The following is a 27,395-nucleotide window of genomic DNA, read 5'->3' as shown; positions in this document are numbered from 1 at the left end:
TGAACATCAGCAGGAGAAAAAAAAACTTTTGTAGTGATAATCAGATTGGCCCATTTCAAACAGTTGACAAGAAGGTGTGAGTAACAGTGGGGGAAAATTAGCATGGGGAAATAGTTTTTAGTTAGTGTAATGATGCATCCGCTCCCAGTCTTTATTCAAGACTAATTTAATGGTGTCCAGTTTGCAGATTAATTCCAGTTCTGCTGTTTCTCGTTGGAGTCTGTTTTTGTTGTTTTTGAAGGTTTTTTTTTTAATAATTGCGACTTTTAGGTCTGTAATTGCCATGCTAATTTTCCCCCTGCTGTTACTCACACCTTCTTGTCAGCTGTTTGAAATGGGCCATCCTGATTATCACTACAAAAGTTCTTTTTCTCCTGCTGATAATAGCCCACCTTAATCAATTGGTCTCGTTAAGAGTTGGTATGGCAACCCCCATTTTTTCATGTTCTCTCTCTCTCTCTCTCTTATATATATATATATAAAACTTCCTACAGTATTTTCCACTGTATGCATCTGATGAAGTGGGCTTTAGTCCACAAAAGCTTATGCTCAAATAAATTAGTTAGTCTCTAAGGTTCCAGAAGTACTCCTCGTTCATTCTGCTGATACAGACTAACATGGCTACCACTCTGAAAACTGACCACAAGGACACCTATGTGACTAGAATAGAAAAAAAAAAGTTTTTCTTTATCCGTTACCAGCTGATACACTGATGCTCACTTTTGGGCAACAATAAGCATCTGGCTCAAAAGATAAGCAAGTTTTGACTTCTATTTCCTCACAGAAAAAAGCTCCTATTCTTTCCACATATAAAAGAGTACAGTCTGGCAACGTTCACACCACACACATCACTAAGTTCAAGTTTCAGCCAGACAACAGCATTACCAACCTGTTGAAAACTCTTTAATTTTAACTTGACTGTCTCAATATGATCTCATGTTGCCTTTTATCTGAATGTTTATGTCTGCAAGTGACAACAGCAAAAACTCCACTCTCTTCTTTGAAGGAAATATCTTTAATCAAAACAGGAACAGGAGAATACATCTGAATACATTTCAGTTCCACTTTTTTCAGGTTACCTCAAAATTCAGTTCTTTTGAGTGGCTTTATCTTCACTGAACAAGAAAGCATTATGTTTTTGGAGGATATGTTTAAACCAGTCCAATTCTTCTGAAAATTCTCAGGATAGTGCACTGAGCATCCCAGCAAATATTGCCCACTTTATGGTTGTGTAAGTGCCACGAGACAAAGAATTAACACAATGAACTAGAAAACAAAGTGTCAAAGGAACAGTTAGCAAAGCAGGAAAATGAACAACAAGCAGGAGGCTACTGGAAGGATTGGTGGCTAAAGAAAAAAGAAGAGGAACATATTCAATGAAAAAAACCTCCAACAGATGAGATTATGCTTGGAAGAATTGAAGGGCTATTGTCAAAAGATAGAGAAAATTACAGAGCAAAGTAACATATCTTCCTTTCTCCTTCCTTGAGTCTAAACTCTATGAGGAGAGTCTAAACTCTCAGACCCCAGCCATGTGACACAGGAATGATGAATTCTACTTCTGCACCCTATTTCCCTTGTACCCTACGGAAATTTCTCCCTGGAAGAGGATGATGCAGGCTGACCGTACTTAAGCATGTGCAATCTGTCTACTCACTGAAAACTTACAGTGATGGATATTTGCTGCTGCTGGGAAAGGTGTGATCAGTTTATGTAGGGAAAAATATACAGCAGATATTTAATTTGCAGTAGGTGAGCACTGTCAAATTGAGCACTGGAGCACATGAGTTTTTCATACTACTGAGGCAATTAGACTACTGTACATGCAGTGTAAGCTTGGTAGATCTCTGACTTCTAGCTCAAAGTAAACAGAAAAAGGGATCACAAGGTAAGGATCTGTGTCAAGCACTAGTAAATCAAACAGTAACAGAACAGATCGTATGGATCTTATTTCCTGTAGGGAAGGTTCTGAAATTAAACACATCATTTGCTGCATAATTTGTTCTTCCACAAAATATCAGATGCATCTGTACCAGGAGCACATATAATTTTATCCATCTATTTGCCTTCAGTGACTGCAGCATCCCAAAAATGTGGAAAAGAAAAGGGATTAGAAGTGTTTTCTGAAAGCTCAGCATGCTGAACACTAGTTATTCAATTCAGTTATTAACTTGCGAATTCGATTTTGTTAGCTATGCTGAAGAGCTAAGGTCAACATTATCAAATCTGAAGTTAAGACACCTACATTCATATTTAGGCAAGTAAATAAATGTCCTGATTGTGGGAGCTGCAGAAAACCCACAATTCCTAATGAAGATAGTGAGAGCTATAGCTGCTTCATTAAGTGCCTAAATACAAATGAATGTAGTAGGTGTCTAATTTTAGAGACACATGTTAAAAATTTGGAGTACAATTTTTAGACAGGGGTAGGTTTTATGAAATAATACATGCAAATACCTATCACCTATGATTAACCTCCATCCCCAGTTAAATCAAAGCGTACTCACAATCAATCTCCCAATGCCCTCCCCAGACAGCCTCCTGCCTGCCCACAATACTACCCACCATAGATTATGCCTTCCTCAACTGTTTGTGAAGTTCAAGATTCTCTAGTGACATGGCTTCACCTCACTCCTTCTCCTCAAGAGGTAGAGGGTTGAAGGGCAATCTATTCTGCAGTTTGTTAACAATGTAGTCTGAGAAGACAACAGGTGTGGAATTAGGGATGTTGTCTGGGGCGGTTCGGTTCATGGTATAGTAAGTATATTACCATACAGAATCATATAGATAGCACAGGCTATCCCTATTTTTTTATTTTGATATTGTACTACACACAGCTAGGTATTTTATATAAAAATGAGAACAAAGAACTTTTAAAATTAGTTCCTACTTCCTGAGTAACTCTGAATACATGGATTTAATACAAGATTTTGTATTTAAATATATTTTCTTTTCTCTGGCATGGGAGCAAATTTGTTTTCACGTTTTTTATTGTTTACTTGTAAATGTTTTTGAGATTTTTTAAGGTTAATTATTTGAGAAATATTTAATATTAGTTCTAGGCAAAAACAGACTAAATCTATTTTTCATAAAACCTTGTGCAAAAATTATACTCATTTCATTCCGGGCCATTTCATGAACACAGAACATTTTTCTTTTCTAATAAATGACCATTTGCATATTGAAAACATGACCATTGAACTTTTCACCCTTTTTTTGGAAAACTGATTTTTGCTTGAGGAAAAAATGTTGAAGAATGGGTTTATGTTCAGCAACAAGTCCCTTTTAGGGTGGACAGGAATCTTTTACCACTACAACACAGTCATACTGATGAGCAAACACAAGCAAAATTTCCTGTGATATTCATGAAATTGGACCATTTTTGTAAATTTAAAAAGAGATGCAAGAAGCCTGATATTTAAGCTTTTTGAATTTTGTTTTGAACTCTTCATACACTAGTAATTTATACCTATGTTGTAAAGCTCATTTATAAGGAACTGATTTTGGAGTAGATTACAATGGAGATAGAGGAATACATCTTTCTTTCTTTGAATGTTAAGGGAATATGATTTTTCAAAATATATTATAGGAGATGGGTTTTATGATTATCATGTTTTGTGCCCACATGCACTATAAAAATGCATAGAATACATGCCCCTGTTCCAAAGATCTTATGTTTTGATTCTGAAAAAGTATGTACATGTGAACTTTGTCCTAATGCAGTCCCATCAAACAGAAAAAGGCTGGGGTTTAAATAATGGATGGAGAAAAAACAAGGATATAACATACACCAGGCGGGAAGGACATAGGTTACTGAAATAAGATTCTGGTGGGACCTTAAAGACTAACAGATTTATTTGAGCATAAGCTTTCTTGGGTAAAAACCCAACTTCTTCAAATCTGTAGAAGTGGGGTTGTTACCTACAAAAGCTTATGCCCAAATAAATCTGTTAGCCCTGGTCTACACGGGGGGGGGGGGGCGGGGGGAATCGATCTAAGTTATGCAACTTCAGCTTCATGAATAATGTAGCTGAAGTCGACGTACTTAGATTGACTTACCGTGGTTTCTTCACCGTGGTGAGTCGACTGCTGACACTCCCTCATCGACTCTGCCTGTGCCTCTCGCAGCGGTGGAGTACAGGAGTCAATGGGAGAGCGTTCAGGGGTAGATTAGATGGGTAGATTAGACACTAGACTAGACGCGATAAATTGATCTCCGCTGAATTGATCGCTGTCCGCCGATCCAGTGGGTAGCGTAGACATACCTTTAGTCTTTAAGGTGCCACCGGACTCCTTGTTGTTTTTGTGGATACGGACTAACACTGCTACCCCTCTGGTACTTGAAATAAGATTATGCCATTACTCAAGTTTTGGAATATGTATGTCTTAGTGGCTTCTGTTGTTGTATTTTATAAGTGTAAATACATTCATTTTTTGTAGGCTATTCCGCAGAATTTAGTTTGTAGGAGTGAATTGAATAAGGCAAGGGCTACACACTTTGCTGGAAAATTCCTTTCTAAAGCTCTGGGCAGTGATAGTTACAAGCGGGCACAACCTGTATATATATATATATATTTATATACCTGTAAATAGTCCCAGTGAGAGGGCTCATGGTTTGTAATCTAGTATTTTTGAATGAGATGTTCACAAGACTATATTATTTCTTCAAAAGATATTGATTGAAGATTTCAAATTGTGTTTGGAGGGAAATATTTTAAAATTCAGCTCTGTAGGTAATTTATATCTTATCTAACAACATGTTTAGAATTAACCAGATTTTCTCTCTTTTAATTTAATGCTAAAATACGAACCCTTAGAGGATGGAAAAACAATCCTTGAAGAGCAACTATTTTGCTTTGGGTATTTTTCTAATATTGTCAGTGTACGCATCTATCATCTGAGCTTCCCCTGGCTACCCCACAAACAGCATGAACTTAATTCAGGAGGGAACACCTCAGCTGTCAAGTAATGCAGAAGCTATTTACCATCATCCAGAAAATGAATAGATGTATGCACAACTCTTTACATCCTATTCGAGTGAAAGAACAGTAATGTCAGAAGTTTAAATATTGACGTAGTTGTTACTGGTTCGCATGTGAACAATAAGAACCAGTGTTTTACAGTCTTTGAATAAAAAATAATACCATGGTTGGAGACAAAAACAAACACAAAACAAAAATAGCTTTACTCCTATTTGTACTGAGTCAAAGATTAACATAAATATGAACTTTGGGGGAACCTGAAAGGCACAACTAAATCTAATAAAACTCTAAGAATGGGGGATTTCAACTACTCATATATGAACTGCTCAAATGCCACAACAGTACAAGGTTTAGAGAATCAGATTCCCAGCATCTTAAATTAAGCCTTTTAGAAACTGCTAGTTCTCTGGGCACAATAAAGGTGATGTTATTCTTAACTTCATTCCAAGTAACACACAAGAGTTGGTTCAAGAAGTGCCTATATTTGAGCCATTAAGGAACAATCACCCAAATGTAATTAACTTCCTCAGCCTCAGAACTGGACAAAGAACTGGACAAAACCTAGTACTGTAACACTAAACTTTAGAAAGATAGTCTTAAATGAGTCTATAGGACCCTAAAGTCAAAAGTAAGGAAATTTAAATTCTGAGAGTCAGCATGGAGGCTACTTAAGCATATATTGTAGCAGAGTTACAGAAAGTATGTATGCCTCTAAACAAAACAAGCAACAGAAAGACAAAAGAAAAATAACACACTAAAATGGCAAGGTTCAAGAGGTTATTTAAGTGAAACAGTTATCCTTCACAAAATGGAAATCCAAACCTAATGAAGCCAATAAAAAGAACCATAAACCTAGTGCAGGTAAACTGTAAGATGAGAATTAGGAGTGCTAAAAGCATCTTGAAGAATAAATAGCCAAAGTCATAAAAATGAACAACAAGAAATTATTTATGTATGTAAGAAGCAGAAATCCTTCAAAAGAATTGGTGGTTTCATTGGACTAGCAGTTTGTAAAGGCAATAATGAAGGAGGATCATGACATTGCTAAGAAATTGAATTACTTCTTTGAATCACCTCACCAGAGAGGGTTTTGGGGACCTACTCTCTTCAAGTAATAAAGAGGAGATATTTTCAGAGATTGTGGTGTGAAAAACGGAAGTGCTGGAACAACTTGCTACACTAAATAGCAATACATCACCAGGATAGAGCTAGATAATGAAAGAAATTAAGAATTAAATGATTGATTTGCTAACAAAAATGTGCACTCATTAAAACCAGCAACTCAAACAGAGAATAGAAAATGTGGTGCCTGTCTTAAAAAACAAAAAAAAAGCAGTATTAGGAATGATCTTCAGAATTTTAGACTAGCAAGTTTGAATTCAGTACCAGGGGGGAAAAAAAAACCTGACTGAAATGCTAATTCAATGCAGTATCTTAAAATATCAAAATAAATACGATCTAATAGTGCAAACCAGCACAATGTCTTCAGAGGATAATCTTGCCTCTCTAATATAGTTAATTGTTGGATCATGTAACCCAATACTAAATAAAAGCAAACCAGTTGACATAATTTATTTGGACTTTCCAGAAAGTCCTTCACAAATGGCTATTAGCAAAACTAAATAATTATGGGATAGGAGATGAAGTTTTGTTATTTATAGAAACTGGCTAGGAAACAGAAAACAAAGGATAGGAATAAAATTTTCAATACGATAACATGTTACTTGATAGGTGCTCTCAGGTTCTGTATTGACAATGCCAGTCCTAAGCATATTTATTAGTGATCTGAAAAAATGAACAGACATCTTGGTTTACAGACCAGGCCAATAAAAGGGAACATTATAGAAGTATACCAGATAAAGAAAGTAGATTCAGGAATCCTATTTAGCCCCTCTCACACAGAAGAACAAGGGGACACTCAATTAAAGGCAATAAATTTAAAGCTTATGAGGGATATATTTTTTACACAATGCATCACTGACCTACAACTCATTGCTGTGAGATATCCTTGAGGCCAAGAGCTTAGTAGCATTGAAAGAGAGCAGACATTTATATAGATAACAAGAACATCTACAGTTATATCAGTTTCAATGCACCAATATGATCTGTTCACTTGGAGCTACTCCGGTGGAACAAAGTGGACAGATTCCAGTTGGAAATGGCCAGCTGTAGAATTCTCCTTGAGCAGTTGAACTTCTTGCTGGCATAAAGCCGATGCGAGTGGCAGAGCTGGTTCCTCCACCAGCCAAAGTGTCTGCTCTAACTAGTGCCAGTGCTGGAACAGTACTGACTCAGTCAGCTCCCTGATGTTCCCCCTGTTCTCCACATGCAAAGCTGATCTCAGATGCAAGGGAGAAGTGAGATGTAGGAATTTTGTTTCTCTTTCAAAAATAAGACCAAATCCTTGTGATTCATGACATAAATCAACCACTAACTATCAGGGTTCAGGAGGAAATTTCCTCTGTGGGCAGTTTATTCCTTAATTACTGACTTTCTTGCTGTCTCCCCTAAAGTACCTGATCCTGGCCTGTGTCAGAGATAGAATATTGGACTTCATGAGCCGCTGGACTGATTCAGTATAGCAATTGCTACGTTTCAGATCTAAAAATATATTAACGAATATATCACAAAAAATGTAATTAATGAGATATCCTTGCTTCTTTTGGAGATTGGTGATGGGGAGGAAAATGTTGGGCTAGGACACAATTGCAATACCCTCCTCTTACAGAAAGTGTCACAGGGCTCTTATTATCCACTTACTGACAGAAGGCACAAGACTTCATCTTTTACAATCCTAAATGAATGCACTGTTTCCAATCAACTGTGTGGAACTTTGCTATAACTTGGAAGGATGGAGGTCAGAGTTCAGGCACATATTAATGACAAAATTTGGGGAAATATTTACTCTTGCTGTATGTGTTCTTTGGATAAAGAGATGACATCAGCTTCTACTGCAGTTACTTTTGGCATCCTTCATTAACCATAAATTAAAAAATATATTACACAAAAAAGTTTTAGTACCAACTGTACATCACCCCCCAAAGAAAGAATCAGTAGAATGAAATGCAATATTTTAGATAACATATCAATGCTGTGTTCAGCAAAGCTATACCCATGCTTAAAGTTCTATTTAATTACCTTTTAAAAAATAGTTTTCCAGCTACTGATTGTGTTTGTGGCTTCCTAGATCAGGTGAGTAATGTCAGCACCATACCATAATAGCACTTATCAAACAACAGTTATGCGTTCCCTCGCAAATAACATAGTTATTTTTAATGGAACTGTTTAGTTTGGACACTTTTGGAAGTAACACTTCACTTTTTTAGTACTGCATCTAAGAACAAATTGCCCACAACAAATTACCTTTGTTGAAAATTGATCTTACCTTAGAAGACAAACTGAAACAGAGCTGCCATTTTGTAGCCAGTACTATACTACTACTATTTTATGTCTATATTGTGCATTTCATCTATGGATATCAAAGCATCAGAGCTGGTTTTATTTATCTGACTGATTAATTGCCTATGAACATATTTGTGTATGAACAACAGTGTGCACAATTCATTATTTGTTGCAATTATTCTTCTGTTTTTTAAAAAAGTTTCAATCATCCAACAAAGTAGCAGAAAAAAATACCATGTGTCTTAGGTAACCAAGCATGAATCACAAAAAACAAACAGGCTAAGTGAATGGTTGACAAATATCTCCGAGGCTGAAATTGTTCAATATATATATTGAATATATGTTGAATATATTGTTCAAACAACATATTATGGGTCATTTTTTTATCTTGGCCTGGTCCATTTGTGCTGCTCTGGCAGTTCAAAGGGGCTTTTAAATCAATTTAACAGCACAGTTAAGATTCCCTGTGCAAGGGAATCCATGAGTAGCACAGAACTGAAGAATCCTACTCTTCTGCCATCACCCTCAAGCATGGGAGTTATGGCTAGACTATCACCATGCTCCAGTGATTTCTGGCACCTAGGAACCATAGCTAGCCAACATAGTTTAGAGCAGCACTGAAGTGCTGTAAACAATGTTGAGGAATATGTTGACAGAGACCACCCTCAGGATTAGGGAGCAACAGATGGCTTCTTGCACACTCTCCCTCATCACCACAGGCTGCATTTAGAAAACACTGGACACAGTTTAGAATCTGGACAATTAATATTGTCACAGACACCAACATCCATTGTAAATATGTTGCAAACAGAAGAAAGGGTTATATTTGTCTTATAGGTCATTTGTAATGAATAACTTGGCTTGCTCTGGTGAGTATTATTCCCAATTTACAGATGCTAAATCTAAAAGCACAGTGGGATTAAGTGATTTCCCCAAAGTCACACACCAAGTTAGTGGTAGGAAAAAGAATAGCACTTACAACTCCAGTCTCCCATTCCTGTGCCCAAGCAACCAGAATAAATGTTCAGCAAATGCTCTGGGAAAGAAAAGGATTCCACAATGCATTCAGAGTTGAATGGCTATCTTAAAATAAACTGAATAAGCTAAATGCCACACAGAGGAAATTAGTACTGAAGAAAATGGCAAATAAAACCATTCAGTGCATTGCAGAGATTGCTTTAACAGCTATAGGGTTATAATTTAACACCAATAACATGGTATGCAAGGAAATTAACTATACACATGTAGTTCTTATCTCAAAATGTATCTGCTAAGTAACATATTTTAAAGGGATTTAAACAGTATAAAAGATAAATTCAGAACCCTTCGTCAGCTACAACAGTGCTTTGTAGAAGAAGTTACTATGGCAAAATAGAGAGCAAGAAATGCACAGAAATTTATAACTATTATTATATAGTATATGGAATGTCTCTAGTGAACTGTATTGCGCTATATGAATTGTACCTGCAGCTGTCTGAAAAAAACTAATGTTTTCGGTGTAATGAATACTAATGTCTTCTGAAGGTAATTGTCCTATTACATTTGGGTTTAATAGACATTCAGGTTTATTAATATTATGTGATGCAAAGTTTTTAGCTAGGTGATTCACTTTTCTTCACAGTCAGACACTTCAGGTTATATTCTTTATTGACTATCTGAATTGCAATAATGGGAATATCATTGAATTTTTGGTGCTCCTATTGGTTAAAATATTCTTCTACTGCAGGGTTGAGCTACTACAATAAAATGCTTATGGCTGCTGACCCTCATTTAACAGAGTTCGATTTGGTGCATATATATTTTTTCCCACAGTACGTGCAATTACTGAAGCAAAAAACTGTTTGGTTCTTCAGTCAATGTTTGTTTTCAATTTGTAGCGGGCATATTAGAGTCATGGTTGCCAGCCACCGGTAAGCATGCCAGTATTAGTAACTTAAGGCTTTTACGAATGCTAAGTAGAAAGCTATGCTCAACCATAAATATGGAGTTATTAGTGCTCCTTCATATTAATAGTCTAGACATCTCCTCCTCATTTAAGTGTCTGATCCTGAGAGGAGCTGAGTGCCCTCAATTCTCAAAGTCAGGGAATTCAGTTTCTTGCAGCAGGTCATTATTATATACCTCTAGGCTCCAATACCTACAGGTAAGTGTGATTTAACAAAGAAGAAATGCAGGATTTGATATAAAACTTTTTAAAAGTTAAACTTTAGAGCCTTTAAAAAAATGCCGATGCCATTCAAGTGTACTTAAGAGTTGGTCTCGTCCTTAAACAGCTCATTAATTTTAAATAAACGTTTGTAAATGTCAGTGTATGACCAAATACTAGAACAAACAACAACTGAATGTGTTTGTGTGCATCACCTCTTCCCCCACCCCTTGCACTCTAACGCTGTGGAGATTCAAACATATTCCTTGCTGTCTAAAAGTAGCACCAATACCCAGCTGAGGCAAGAGAAAGATCCTGCTGGCTTGGACAGGGGGGAGACTGTGCTTAGGTTGTCTCCACATGTAGTTGCTCTTTAATCTCACAATAGGCATGTGATATCTCCTACCTACTGTAACTCAGGATGAAGAAGAGAAAGACACGATGAGAGTCCACAATTCTCTGTTCAGTACACTGTAATCTGTTCCTTACTGAAGGCCACTGTGGTATTAGAAAGCAAGGCAAGATGGAGGGAAGAGGGAATGCTTGTTAAATAGCAAATATTGTAATATCTGTAAGACTTAATATCAAGAACAGTATGGAAAGATTAATGAATTTCTGCTTAAGGTCCTATTCCCAAAATAATTACTTGTAGATCCAAATGTGAAAAGACGTACCCTTTATTGTTGTAATTTACAAGTGATTTGCTATTTTTATTCATATATATGAAGCACAAATCTCTAAAGGTGGAAACACATATGAAAACTGTGAATTGTTTAATATATTGTATTACATGAGATGTACTGATTTTAACTTAATGACTGAAACAAGGCCATTCACTCCAGGTGCTTGCTCCACATTTGTTCCCTGAAAAGGCATTTTCTAAATCTGTATCATGGATTGGGATCCATTATCCTGTTAGCTTTCAGAGGAGCAGCCGTGTTAGTCTGTATCAGCAGAAAGAAAAGGAGTACTTGTGGCACCTTAGAGACTAACAAATTTATTTGAGCATAAGCTTTTGTGAGCTACAGCTCACTTTATCGGATGCATGCAGTGGAAAATACAGTGGGGAGATTTTATATACACAGAGAACATGAAACAATGGGTGTTACCATACACACTGTAATGAGAGTGATCAGATAAGGTGAGCTATTACCAGCAGGAGAGAAAAAAAACCTTTTGTAGTGATAATCAAGGTGGGCCATTTCCAGCAGTTGACAAGAACATGTGAGGAGCGGGGTGTGTGTATGTGTGTGTGTGTGTGTGTGTGTGTGTGTGTGTGGAGGGATAAACATAAGGAAATAGTTTTACTTTGTGTAATGACACATCCACCCCCAGTCTTTATTCAAGCCTTTATTCCTGTTAGGAAATCTAGTGCATCAGGCATACAGAACTATGGTCTTGTTACTTCCATGGAGGTTAGATGCACTTGGACAGGCCTGCACGTATTTTTAAAAAGAAGGGAATCATAGAATCATAGACTTTAAGGTTAGAAGGGACCATTATGATCATCTAGTCTGACCTCCTGCACAACGCAGGCCACAGAATATCACCCACCCACTCCTGTAACAAACCCCTAACCTATGTCTGAGCTACTGAAGTCCTCAAATCATGGTTTAAAGACTTCAAGGTGCAGAGAATCCTCCAGCAAGTGACCCGTGCCCCACACTGCAGAGGAAGGTGAAAACCCTCCAGGGCCTCTGCCAATCTTCCTAGAGGAAAATTCCTTCCAGCCCCAAATATGGCGATCAGCTAAACCCTGAACATGTGGGCAAGACTCACCAGCCAGATACCCAGGAAAGAATTCTCTGTAGTAACTCAGATCCCATCCCATCTAACATCCCATCTCAGCCCATTGGGCATACCTACTGCTAATAGTTGAAGATCAATTAATTGCCAACATTAGGCTATCCCATCATATCATCCCTTCCATAAACTTATCAAGCTTAGTCTTGAAGCCAGATAGGTCTTTTGCCCCCACTGTTTCCCTTGGAAGGCTATTCCAGGACTTCACTCCTCTGATGGTTAGAAACCTTCATCTAATTTCAAGTCCAAACTTCCTAATGGCCAGTTTATATCCATTTGTTCTTGTGTCCACATTGGTACTGAGCTTAAATAATTCCTCTCCCTTCCTGGTATTTCTATCTCTGATACATTTATAGAGAGCAATCATATCTCCCCTCAGCCTTCTTTTGGTTAGGCTAAATAAGCCAAGCTCTTTGAAATCAAGGGTGGAAGGGAAAGGTTTATAAAGGGCAGCCAGATAAACAGCAGAGAAGGTGGAGAAAAAGGAAGTGTGTGCAAAAAGGATGACAGGATGCCTCCTGAGTTATAAGATTCAGAATGAAAAAGCCTCTTATACTCAGAGTTCTGATCCTTTCACTTTCCCCCTGTTAAGCTATTCAAGTATCAGACTTCAGTTCTCTATCAGAGTCACCGCAGACTGATTAATCTGCTGATTACAGCCACAGCTGCAGACTAAAATGTCAGAGATAAACAATCTGAGTTTTTAGTGCTTGGCCTAACTTTAAACTGTTTTGATTTCCATCAGTGGCTTTCACATCTGCACAAATTCTGAAGGAAAACCTTAAAAAGATCTTTGTTAAATGATTAGATAAAATGGAGAACCTCAATTTTATGTTAAAATACTATATTGGCCGCACGTTGGAAAGTTTCCAGTTTTACTTTTGATAATGTGACCTCAGTGTTTGAAGTAGCTAAGAACGTTGACATTTTAAAATATGATCACTTGTGCCAATAATGGACCACAATGGATTTTAATGCTATTTGATAAGTGACTATGTCACTACAAAGAAGGTATAAGGTATGTGTAAATCCTCACTCACAGTGAATACTACTACTATGAGGCCTTTTTGCTAGGTTCAGGGGACATGTCAGGAGGGCTGCTCCCAGGTAGGAGGTGGTATGGCTGCAGCATCCTGGCATAACTGTTAGGGTAGTTATGTACTGGAACAAATTGCCTAGGGAGATTGTGAAATCTCTATCATTGGAGATTTTTCAGAGTAGGCTGGACAAACACCCGTCAGGGATGGTCTAGATCAGTGGTCCCCAATGCGGTGCCCGCGGGCACCATGACGCCCGCCGGGGCATTTTTGTGCACCCGCAGGACACCCCGCCGCCAAAATGCAGCAAAATGCTGCAGAGAAGCGTTGCCATTTTTCTGCGGCATTTCGGCAGCAACGCTTCTTGCCGCTGCCAGTCCTCGGCAGCATTTCGGCGGCTGGTTCTCCAGCAGCTGCGCTCGTCGGTGGCATTTCGGCTGCAGGGTGTCCGTCGCCTGCCACAGTCTTCTGGGAATAGCAATATGCTATTCCCACAGAAAGGTTGGGGACCATTGGTCTCGATAATACTTACTCCTGCCATGAGTGCAGGGGACTGGACTAGATGACCTCCAGAGGACCCTTCCAGTGCTACGATTCTATCCCTAAACTGCAGCTATTCTCCTCTGACGCAAAGCTCATAGGGGTTATAGCAGCAGGGGCCACAACTGAGGGCAGACTTAAGGATTGCTCTAGCCTTAACCAGATGTCAAGCCAGGCCTCCAGCTCTCTGTGAATGGGGGAGACATGTGCTATTCCTAGGGCTAATACCAGGATGAATCTGTCTGAAACAGAGTGACATAGCATTGTGCTCTGAGTATAGGACTGGGAGCCAGGAACAGCTGTACCCTAACTACAGTTGGTTAACAATATTGTCTTTTTTTTTTAAATACATTTTAACTAGTTTCTTAACTGCCTATGCACCAATGCTAGGAGCCTGGGTAACAAACAAAAAAAATGGTAATGTCTCATTTATAAGAATAAATTCAATCTAGCTGGTATTACTGACACCTGGAGGGATGATTTTCATAAATAGAATGTAAAATCAATGGTTATAACTCACTGAGGAAGGATCAAGTGGGCAAAAGGAGAGGGAGTGAGACACTGTTAAAAACTGCATTAACTGTTTCCACATCACTTGGACAATAATGATCCTGAATGCTTATGCATCAGTGTTCTAACAGGTAAAACGCAAAGGATGCTAGTTGGTGTCTGTTACAGACCACTAAACCACACTAGCGAACAGGATGACTAGCTCAGTTATCTCTGTGGTGTGTAGGGGGCAAAAAATGCATGATCACAATGGATTAGGCACTTTTAAATCAGCAGGTCCCATTAATCAGCATCTGAGAGCATTAAAAGAGCTGGCTAAGAAGCTTGCTGGATCATTGACACTGATTTTAAATACCTTTTGGAGTATTGAGTAGTTCAGAAGACTGGACGAAAGCTAATGACATGACAATACTTTCAAAGGGTAAATGGGATGACCTGGATAATTACAGGCATATCAGTCTGACAATGATCCCTTCAAAATAACAGAACAGCTCATACAGGGCTCGATTAATAAAAAAATTGAAGGAGGGCAATATAGTTAATACCAACCAACAGGGGGTTATGGAAAATAAATATGTCAAACCAACTTGATATCTTGTTTTGATGAGGTTATAAGTTTCGTTGATAAATGTAACAGCATAGGTATAACATACTTAGATTTCTGTAAGACATTTGACTTGGTACCACACAACATTTTGATTAAAAACCTAGGACAATATAAAATTAACATGGCACACATTAAATGGATTAAAACTAGCTAAATGACAGGTCTGAAATTGTAATTTAAAGGGGCAATCATCATCAAAAGCGTGTGTGTTTCTAGTGGGTCCCCCTAGGTATTAGTTCTTGTCTCTATGCTATTTAGCATTTTTATCAACAATCAATCTGGAAGAAAACATAAAATCATCACTGATAAAGTTTGCAGATGACACAAAAATTTGGGAGTGGAAAATAATGAAGAGGATGTCACTGATTGAGAGCAATCTGGATCACTTGGTAAGCTGGACATAAGCAAACAATATGCATTTTATTATGGCTAAATGTAAATGTATACACCTAGGAACAAAGAGTGTAGGCCATACTTACAGGATGCGGGACTCTATCCTGGGAAGCAGTGACTCTGAAAAAGATTTGGGGATGATGGTGGATAATCAGCTGAACATGAGATCCCAGTGCAATGCTGTGGCCGAAAGGGCTAATGCCATTCTTGGATGTAAAAACAGGGAAATCTCAAGGAGTACATGGGTTATTTTACCTGTGTATTTTGCACTGGTGTAACCACTGTTGGAATTCTCTGCCCAGTTCTGGTATCCACAGTTCAAGATGGATGTTGATAAACTGGAGAGGGTTCAGAGAAGAGCCATGAGAATGATTAAAGAATTAGAAAATATGCCTTATTGGGATAGATTCATGGAGCTCAATCTATTTATCTTAAGAAAGAGAAGGTTAAGGGACAACTTGATCAAAGTCTATAAGTACCTACATGGGGAACAATTTTTGAAAATAGAGAACTCTTCAGTATAGCAGGCAAGGGTACAACAAGATCCAATGGCTGAAAGTTGAAGCTAGACAAACTCAGACTGGCAATACGACAAACTTTTAAGAGCCAGTGTAATTAACCAGTGGAGAAATTTACTAAGAGTCGTGGTGAATTGTAATCACTGTCAATTTTAAATCAACAATGGATATTTTAAAGAGCGGCTCTAGTTCAAAGAAGAATTATTTTCAGAAGTTCTATAGGATGTCAGACTAGATGATCATAATGCTTGCTTCTGGACTTGCAATCTATTAACCTAGTTCTAACCTAGTTCTAACCTTTGCTTTGACAGTTTAGGAAAACTTAACTTCTCTGCCCCAGTGTCCCCATCTGTGAAATTTGAACTCTAGTACTTCCTGAGCTTGATTAATTATTTAATGGTTGTAAAGTGCATTGAAGATGAAAGTACTAAGCTCTATTTATTATTACAATGCACATTAATGAAACTGGGCTAGATCTACAAAGGGACTTAGGCACCTACCTGCCACTTAAGGCACCTAAGACTAACATTGGGGCACCACTGTGATCCTAAAAACCGGTGCCCAGCTACCATTTAACCATGGAGGTGCCTAAGTGTCTGCTGGTGGTCATGTACAAAACCACCTAAATCCTGACGCACCTGAGGTGCTCAGCGAGCATCCTTCCCAAACTAGGCATTCACCTCACCTCATTCTTAGAGCATGCCTACTGGCAAAGGCCTTGCCCAAAACACAGCTCCGGGCAATCAGAAATATTTGGGGTGGACATGTGTGACCTAGAATATTCCATAGCCAAGTGATTAGGACAATCACATGGGATGTGGGAGAGCTATTTTCAAATCCCCACTCTGTTTGAGTTGGAGCAGGGACTAAAACCCAGGTCTCTCACATCAGCAACCTAATCACTAGGCTACTAGGGGTGAGTCTCTCTGAATCTCTCCTGCTGAAGGTGTTCCACTTTGTATACATAATTCATTAGTCATTGGGGGGAGATAGCTGCCAACTAATTCTATAGCCGGATGGTTAGGGTATGCCCTGGGAAGCATGAGACCAAGTTCAAGTCCCCGTTTCAATGAATAGTCATAGATTTTTCCACTGGGAATCTCTTGCTGGTTTAAAACCACTTTGTGCTGTGTAAACTGCATACAGTGGCCTTAGCAAACCAAAGAATCTTGCCAATGGCACGCATAAAGACAAAGCAGCCAAGACAACCCATCAGCAGCACAGGGATCTGACCACTGAAGACATCCCTGTAATTGCTTGTGAAAACTTCAGACCCATGTGCTGCTAAAAGAATATTTTACGCAGCTTAGCATATGGGTCTCATGATTGAGGAGAAGGTGCAGGAAAGGAATGTGACTGGATAATTGGCTCTCCAACACAGAGTTTTAATATTCTATTTAATTTTATTTAAAACAATACATTTTTCAATTATAATGCCCTTTTAAGCAGCAAAATAAGATGATCGTAACAGTCTGAATATGTGAAAAAGATAATACTGATTTGTTTAAAATTCAGTTTTACCTAATTGAGCAAAAAAAAATATATTTTATTACACTCATTATGTCTGTTAGGTAAATAGATCAAAGCACCATTAATCTATTTCTCCACTAAATTTTGTTAACACTTAACTGCACATATTCTTTGAGCTGTATATTTTGTATATTGGTATTGTTAAAGATGTAATGACACATGGGTATCTGCAATAATAAGTTCCCTGGCTGTGCATCCTACTAGTAAATGCCATTAAGAATATGGTTTACCACTTAAAAATTATTGAAGGAGACTCTGCAATAGCTACTAGAATAGCTTGATTTAGCCAAAACAATTTTAAAAAAACATTTAAATCAGTATGTGTGCAGGGTAAAGGAAAAAATCCTACAGGTTAGTGATACCCAAAGTATGGGAGTCACATATAGCAAGCAGAAATTTCACAGTGCGGAAGTAGTGTTTACAATAATATGCTTCCATTTGTTCCTGCTATGGGCAGAGGTTAACAGGCAGAGGCAAAAGCTAGGCCCAGCACAAACTGAAAATAATGGAAGGTTTTGCACCAACACGAAATACAGGAAAGAATCAGCAGCCTTGAGCCAGTGCAGAGTGTTAGCAAGAGGCAGAAGCAGTTGTAGGACAAATGAAGCTCAGTGCCTCAGTGTGTAATGATGATGAGACCCACCTGCTGTATGCCATTTTACAGTAATTCTATAGCCATTTTAACACAATAGTGCATTTATCAATGTAAAGTGAAACACAACAAAAATATCCTATTTAAATTGCATATATTAGCATATGAGTTGGGATGATGTAAATGTATGTATGAATTAGAGAAACAGCTGTAGTGACCCTATACTTAGATTACATAGTCCTTTCCATTATGATTTTTTTCTGAAACTTGCTTAAAGCAGAAACCGGAAATATGGCAGGGTGATAGTCCTAGGGTGAGGGAGATGCCTTTTCTTGTCCCCAGTGCTTGTTAATTTCCTATTTGTGGAATGCACGTAGAGAACATCATACAAAGAAGAAATGGAGGTTACTTATCTGTACCTGGAGGTTCTTTGAGATGTGTAGTTGCTATCTGTATTCGACTGCCCACCCTCCACTCCCTTTGCTGTAGATTGTTTGGATTGTGGTAATTAGGAAAACTGGAGTGGCATCAGTCCGTACCACCCTTTATACCCTCAGTTTGGAGAATAAGGAGAGCTACAGCGCATGCATGGGCCAACAGACACTGTTTATAAAATATTTTGGAGTCAGGTGCATGGTCTGATTGGGGCCTCATTGCTTTCTCCATCAGATATTTTTTCAAGTCTCAGTTCCCAACCCTCACAAGTTCTGAAGGGAAAAGAGCGGCAGATGCTGCACTTGGCTGAGATGTGAGCCTCACCCAGTCGGTAGAGGCAGCATTGATGTTTATCATTCACAGAAAAGGAGCAAGGGCAGGAAACAGCTTTTGAATTCTGGGACCCTGGCTATAATCACAGACTTCTCAGGGGGAAAATAGGGGTATCTGCAATAATAAGTTCCCTGGCTGTGAATCCTACTAGTAAATGCCATTAAGATGGCACCCCAGAGGGGAGTGATGAAGAAAAGGAGGGAAAACATTATGTAACTATACCATGCTAGGCTATACTACAAAACTACTAAAACTAACTATATACAATATCTTTACTGCAATGATGCAGTAGAAAGGAGCGGAGGTACCAAAGACACAGGTTCAGAGCATGCAGCAGTAAGAAGGAACTGGAGAGGCGTCGGCCTACACCATCCTTTATGCCCTCAGTTGGGAGCACGAGCAGAGCTATGTCACACGTGCAAGCCACTGGATGATGCTTGTAAAAAGAATTCCAGACCCAGGTGCACGCACATCCACATGCGGAATACACATAGGCACGATCACTCTAAGAACCGCTTTTTTCTAGTTTAAAACAGTTTCTTTAACATATGAAAAATCGTGCGTCACCCTGTTCCAGTTAAAGAGACACTGTAGGTAAAAACAATAAGCCTGATTCTTCTCTCACCTGTGTTAGAATAAGGACAAAGTCATTGATTGAAATCCTCACACAACTCTGGCCTCTTTACACTGTGTAAAACAATTACAGCAACACAAATGGGGTCGTAGAAGCCCTGGTTCCTGCCAAAGAGGATTCCCCCAGAACAAACTGTGGAGACAACTATAAGGTTGCTTGTAATGGGGTCGCACTCACCTCCTGCAAGCCCCTCTGGCCGACTACATGTGTCTGCACTCTCTCTCTCTCTCTCTCTCTCTCTCTTTGTGGTGAGTCTTCAGTGACTCAGCTCTCCAGCCAAGTCACACACAGTCTGTCTGTGTGATAAAAGCAAAGCAAAACCCTTCTGGGGTACAAGTCCAATAGGGGTGTCTCTCAGAGCCCTCTGTAATGTCTCCCACCATTTGTCCCTGCTCTGGGATACAGCAGTGCCCCAGGGCTCCCTCTCTGGTGACAAAGTCTTTGCCCTCTTCGGGCCTTTCCAGCTACGTCTCTCCAGCAGGGCTGCTGCAGTTCAATTCCCCCCTCTGGGGTGCCTCAATGTCCAGACCACTCCCCAAGTGGTTCATGGGGGTTAGAGGGGACCCAGGCCGCCCACTATTTTGGTTCACAGCCCAGGGACCCTGTAGATAGGAACTGTCTGCTGTGTCCCGTTATCTAAGTCATGCGGCTGATCTAATTCCCTGGGCCACTTTCCCACAGTCCTGCGCCATCTTCACCCTTACCTCAGGGCCTTTTCCTGATGGAGTCCCTGTAACCAGCTCAGGGCTCCCTCTCACTCCTCCCTGGCTTCTGGCAGTACTACCTCATCCGATGTCCTACAGCTCACTCAGTGAACCATACACCATCCGCACTCTTCCAGCTCTAGCAAGGAATTAGTCTCACTCTGGCCCTGCAGCTCTTCTTATACTAGCTTACTGGGCCCGGATTGGTGGCTACCCACACAGCTGCTCTAGGCAGCTTAGAGGACGTCTCTACTGCCCTTTTCTGGGGCGGGGTATGGCAGGGCCACAAGGAATCCAGCAGGGGGCTCAGGGCCGAGTCCACCCTGTCACACAGCCTTCAAAGAACTCCCTCATAAGCCCCGGCAGGGGTGTGTGCCAGCAGAGTGACAGCATCTGGGCCACCAGAGGGTTCCCACTACATGGTAGTAATCCTCCCTCGTAAATTCAGTACCATTAGGAAATATCTTTTTGCTAGCAGACTGGCATAGTGCAGCCCAGTTTAAACTAGAAAAATAGATTCAATTTTTGCATTTCTCTAGCTTAGAAAGTCGCTAAAAATGTGATGTGCATACGTGCGTGCACACACACACACGCTCTCTTTTTAAACCCATATACATGATGTGCATAGTTAAAAATCTGTATTTCAGCTTACTGTTGAAAATGTATTATGGAAAATAATTATGTATTAGTAGTGTACTCTCTTTAATAGTATAGGAAATTCCTGCTCACACTGGTAATATCTGGTTTACCAACAAAAAGTATGTGTGGATACATATCTGTATGTTATATTTTGCATGTTGGCCTGGATAATAAGGGTAATTTAAACATCTTAGTGTATGTTCCAGCATAGAGGGCTAAGGTGCCATGAGTTTTAATTTTTTTAAAACATAATAGACTATTCACAAACTTTAGCTCATTAGGGATAAAGGGATTACTAGTCTGGGGTAATATTGTCCAAAGTGCTTAAGTCCCATTTTCAGAAGTGATTTATGCCCAAGTTCCATTGATTTTCACTTTTGAAAATTGGACTTATGTGTCTATGTCACTTAGGTTCTTTTGAAACTGTTACCCAAGGTTTTTTAATCCCACCATAGGTTTACACAGCCTCAAAACACAGGGAGGTCCAAATTGCGATGTTCTAATAATTTCTTAGAGATTTACCTACTGGTAAAATCATTCTCAGGCTAATGGCAGTCTGAAAGGACAAGGCCTTTGCTCCATTGCAGAATGTCATTATTGCATTAGAGCTGAATTGGCTAAACCCTCTGCCAGCTCCAACCAATCCCCAAAGATCACCTTTTTCTAACCTATTCGCTGGAGTGTGGGAGTAAGAGTAGTGGTGTCTTCAGAGGGAAACAAATCACCTGTTCCTCCCTCCCAGTTCTTTAGGGGTAGGAAGCTGGTTGACTTTTGTCATCCAGTTCCTTCAGTGGGCCAGCCTGACAGGTTTTTGGAGATGAAACTATATCCCAGCACCATCTTTGATGGCAGGCAGCCTTCCTGTTTCCAGTGGAAATGGAAATGTTCCTCTGGTTCCTACTGCTGTAATTGCACTGACTGTTAAAACTCTGGGACTGAGATACCCCAGAATGCAGTGCACTCTCAGGAAATAGTTTACATAACAGTTTTAATGTGATTTCCCAATGGCCTAGTGCACTAGGAGTCCAGTGGCAAATTAGACCAGAAGATTCAGTGGCAAATTAGACCAGGAAGAACTTGTCCTGTCTTCCATTGCTAATTATATGGGGATGGGAAGTTCACTTTCCCTGCCATAAAATCCTGGATATGGAGGATGTTCAGGAAGGACCTACCAGTTAATCTTCCATGAAGAATGGGGTAAGAAATTCAGCCACTTTCCAGCACTAAGAAGGGCTAGTGGACCAATTCAACACTACCTGAAAAATTTAAGTGGAGGGAGGTAGACACCCACTGCCTTATCTGCTCCATCCAATGAAGCCTGGGCTTTTGAGGAAGATGGATTCTATAAGGAGAAATTTGAGTGGAATGTGGAACCTGTTTGAAAGCCCAGGCATTCAGGTCCATTTTTCCTTGTTTTCTCATCTCAAAGCAGAGACAGAGAAATGAGGGCAGGGCTGGTTTTGTCACAAAACTATATTCAACTCAATATATTTTTGCTTTGAATTTTAGGCTTAACTTGCAACTCAAAGGACCAGATCCTCAGCTGTTGTAAACTGACCAAAGTAATTCCATTACTCCAGTTCATACCAGATGATTATCTGGCCCAAAGGCTGCAAAGCCACATAAGCCATAACTACAAGATTTCATAATCCCCATTAGAACCAAAATGACTCAGTTTCACATAGTTATGTAACCTTAACTGTCTTCTTCCAATACCCAACTGGATCCACATTGGTAGAGAATACTAACTAAAGTAGGAAGACATTTTATGCTGGAGAGGACAGGTGTCATCTCCCATCTTGGCTATTGAAGTAGATGGAGAACCTGTAAAAAGCCATGTGAAAAGCGTTATTGCTTACCATTCATGTGTTGTTTTGTTTAGTCCATATCTATAATGTGCTATTTTTAAATTACAGTAATGCAACCCCCCCAAACATGAACAAAGAACATCCAAACAAAAAACACTCCACTCTCCTTCCTGCCCTCCAGCAGAAACCAAGATGTATCGTTTTTGCCACATTAGGCATATTTGTGTAACATAATATTGTTTGTGTTTTTCATACAAGATGCCAAAGGATTTCTCTTCATAGTATAGACTTAACCATTTTGGTATTTAAAAAACAGAAAGCAATGGTGCTATTAAGGCTTAGAAAGTGCCTCCATGTGCCATACTTTATATGGATTTTTAATAACCCTTTGATATTATGGTTCCATAATATGGAAATCCACATTGCTAATATTGCACAAATTCTCAGCTAATAGCATTACAGTTCCAAAGGAGCAATTTTAGTATGTGAATGTGTATAAAGATTAATACACAAAACCCTGATAAATCTCAACTGGCCCATTAATGTGATAGTGGGCTCAAAGGAGTCTGAACTCCCTTAGCATGTGAATGACACATTTTCTTCCCCTTCCACTCCTCTTCCCTTTTATTTTATATTTATAAACTACCATAAAAAAAGGAAATTAAACCATGCAAAATATGTTAGAAAAACATCAAGGGGCTAATCAAAAGGCATAAGCCACATTTTTCTTATTATACTACAAGCGATTTCAAACAATGCTAAGGATTTGACAAACATAAAATCAAGGAGATATAGAACTAAGGCTCACATTTCTTCTTCAACCCACCTCACTGTGCTTAAAGCTTCTGAAGGGCTGACAAACATTGTGTGATCTTATATATCATACACTATGTGCCCTGCAATATCTAGGCAGCACAGGTGGGTTAAAGCATGGACTTTCAGACTTGCTTCTAAATTGTGGTCCTTGTTTTTGTTGGTTTAAGTTAAATTCTTAGTATTGTTTGAATTAAATCTTTTATAGTTTAATAAGAAAGAAATTAAAAACAAATAATCCTCCTTGTTATGTAAGGTTTGCTTTACAATATCAATACATGATGGCAACTTCTTGTCTCGCTGTCACATCCTGTCATTTAGACAATATTGCAGAAAAGCAATTTTCTGCTTCAAAAGCATTTTATTTTTTAAAAAGTTTGTCTCTGCACAATTTTCAGGTCTACTAGAGCTGCACAACTGTACACAGATGAGAAAGACCCAAAATAGGGCAATTTATTTGATTCCTCCTCTTCAAAACATTTAGCTGAGATTGCATATCCAACAGAGAAAGCTCAACAAGAATATTCAGAAATGACCTGCAGTGACACACATCTTCTTTTTTAAAAAAATTTGCATTAAACATCACTCCACATTCTTCAGATAATCTAGATCTGTCTTTTGTTTAATGTAACCTTTGACACAAAATTTTCCCAGGATATTAACAGCTAATTTCTATTTTAAAGCAGAAACCCCAAGAACCAGATGGTTAAATACCCAGTTATGGAGTTTTTCAGAGGAAGAATAGCCTAATTTTAACTTGTGCATTCATTTGAATCATGTTTCTTTCTCGTTACAGAGTAAAGGACAACGTGGATGGGTTAATACATTCTCCCAATGTTCAGTTCCTGATAATTCATCATTTATCACTGCCTGAAGCTAGTGTGACCTTGTTATCCTCACAGTTCTGCACTAACACAGTAAGGGCATTCCACAACGGAGCAAAAGCCTTGTCCTCTAGGACTGCCTAGAGCCTGAAAATGCTTTTACTGTAGGTGAATCCCTAGGAAACTATTGGAGCTTCACGATTTGGACCTCACTGTGTTTTGCATTAACCTAGGGTGAGATTTAAAAACCTGGGGTAACAGTTTCAAAAGCATCTAAGTGACTTAGGAGCCCAGATCCCATTTTCAAAAGTGAAAGTCAGTGGATCTTATGCTCTTACATGCCTAAGTCATTTCTGGAAATGCGTATAAACAGGCCACTTGCCTCCTGAGTGCCCCTGCTTGGTCAGGGTCTCTCCTGCCTTAGAAGGCTACTCCCAGCCCTTCTTAGCTGGAATTTTAGTCACAAATCTGACTCTGCTGGGCCCTACTCATTTCTACCAGTCTCTGCTCTACCTAAGCATCCCTCCACCTCACTGCAGCTTCCCACTGCTCTTCACAGAGGAATCACCTGATCCAAACAAGGTGTGCCTCCTTCATAAACAAGGCTGGCTAGCCTAAGCTCCTCCATTCCTTAGGAGATTAACCACAATCAGTCACAATGCAACTTAGACACTTCTGAAAATTTAACCCAGGCCACTAACATTTTATACCTCATGAGCTGAACTTTCAGAACAGTTTATTGTTTTTAAAAAAATTAAAACTTGTGGCACATGGCTTCCACCTTCACATGAAACATACACTAATATGGTCAAAATCACCATTAATCTACAGGCTATAAAGAAGAACATAACATACCAATGTGCATCCATCCATACTTTTTATTGGTAGGTCACGTATTACCAGTTTGATCTGGAATTCCCTATTCTAATAACAAGAGTACAATTACTAAGGGCTTCTCTACACTTAAAACACTATAGCGGTACAGCTATGCTGATGTAGCACTTCAGTGTAGACACTATGAATGCCAATGGGAGGAGTTCTCCCATCAGCGTAAGTAATCCATCTCCTTAAGAGGAAGTAGGTTGACAAAAGAATTCTTCCATCAACCTAGTACTGTCTTAGGGGACTTAGGTTGGCTTAACAGCACCACTCAGGAAAATCCACACCCCTGACCAATGTAGTTAAACTCATCTAATTTTCTAGTGTAGGCCAGGCCTAGTAGGATCAGGAATACCTTTTTCAATGGCTAGAGAGATGAAATATTTTTCTTAACTATGCCCGACATATGTATTTTTAAAGGGGTGTATGTGCGTGCATGCACAGCCCACATTTAACTCCATTCTAAGGGTAGAGAAATGCAAAAATTGAAACTGTTTTTCTACTTTAAACCCAGGCATTGTGCTAGCAAACTAGTACAGCAAAAATACTGCCTAATTTACAATGGAGGATTTCCCCCTTATAGTGGGAACCCCTTGGTGGCCTAGATGCTGCCATAGCAACTCCTGTGCCACCACTTTCCAGGCTCCTGATGCTGATGAGGTGCTCAGTGGGATGCTGTGTCTGCCTGATCCTCATCTGCTGGAATGGCCCTTGGAGCTGTGAAGAGCAAAACATGAACTGGAAGCTGCTGAGCCTAGGCATGGCTCCTGGCAACCACAGGATGAGAGGAGTGTGAAGGATGTCGGGCTGTCAAGCAATTAATTGCACTGTTAAACCACAACAGAATACCATTTATTTAAATATTTTTGGAAGTTTTTTACATGTTCAGATATATTGATTTCAATTACAACACAGAATACAAAGTGTACAGTGCTCACTTTATATTTATTTTTGATTACAAGTATTTTCACTGTAAAAAAAAAAAAGAAATATTTCTCAATTCACCTAATACAATACTGTAGTGCAATCTCTTTATCATGACAGGTGAACTTACAAACGTAGAATTATGTACAAAAAACCCCTGCATTCAAAAATAAAACAATGTAAAATTTTAGAGACAGCAAGTCCACTCAGTCCTACTTCAGCCAATCGCTCAGACAAACAAGTTTGGTTACAATTTGCACGAGATAATGCTACCTGCTTCTTGTTTACAATGTCACCTGAAAGTGAGAATAGGCATTCACATGACACTGTTGTAGCTGGTGTCGCAAGATATTTACATGCCAGACATGCTAAAGATTCAGATGTCCCTTCATGCTTCAACCACCATTCCGGAGGACACGCGTCCATGCTGATGACGGGTTCTGCTCGATAACAATCCAAAGCAGAGCGGACCCGCACATGTTTATTTTCATCATCTGAGTCAGAGGCCACCAGCAGAAGGTTGATTTTCTGTTTTGGTGGTTCGGGTTCTGTAGTTTCTGCATCAGTGTGTTGCTCTTTTAAGACTTCTGAAAGCATGCTCCACACCTCGTCCCTCTCAGATTTTGGACTGCACTTCAGATTCTTAAACCTTGGGTTGAGTGCTGTAGCTATTTTTAGAAATCTCACATTGGTACCTTCTTTGCATTTTGTCAAATCTGCAGTGGAAGTGTTCTTAAAACGAACATGTGTTGGGTCATCATCTGAGACTCCTATAACATGAAATATATGGCAGAATGCAGGTAAAACAGAGCAGGACACATCCAATTATCCCCTAAGGAGTTAAATCAGAAATTTAAATAACATATTTTTTTTTAACGAGCATCATCAGCATGGAAGCATGTCCTCTGGAATGGTGGCTGAAGAATGAAGGGGCATATGAATGTTTAGCATATCTGGCATGTAAATACCTTGAAACGCCAGCTACAAAAGTGCCATGCAAATGCCTGTTTTCACTTTCAGGTGACATGGTAAAGTGGGCAGCATTATCTCCTGCAAATTGAAACCAAACTTGTTTGTCTGAGTGATTGGATGACGTAGGATTGAGTAGACTTGTAGGCTCTAACATTTTACATTGTTTTATTTTTGAATGCAGGTTTTTTTGGACATAATTATACATTTGTAAGTTTAAGTTTCATGATAAAGAGACTGCACTACAGTACTTGTAGTAAGTGAATTGGAAAATACTACTTCTTTTATTTTTATGTTACTAATATTTATAATAAAAATAATTGTAAACTTAGCATGGCACACTTTGTATTCTGTGTTGTAATTTAAAACAATA

Source organism: Eretmochelys imbricata, chromosome 4 (genome assembly GCF_965152235.1).
Source record: "Eretmochelys imbricata isolate rEreImb1 chromosome 4, rEreImb1.hap1, whole genome shotgun sequence".
In the NCBI taxonomy this organism is placed as follows: domain Eukaryota; kingdom Metazoa; phylum Chordata; order Testudines; family Cheloniidae; genus Eretmochelys; species Eretmochelys imbricata.
Note: the sequence above shows the minus strand (reverse complement) of the source record.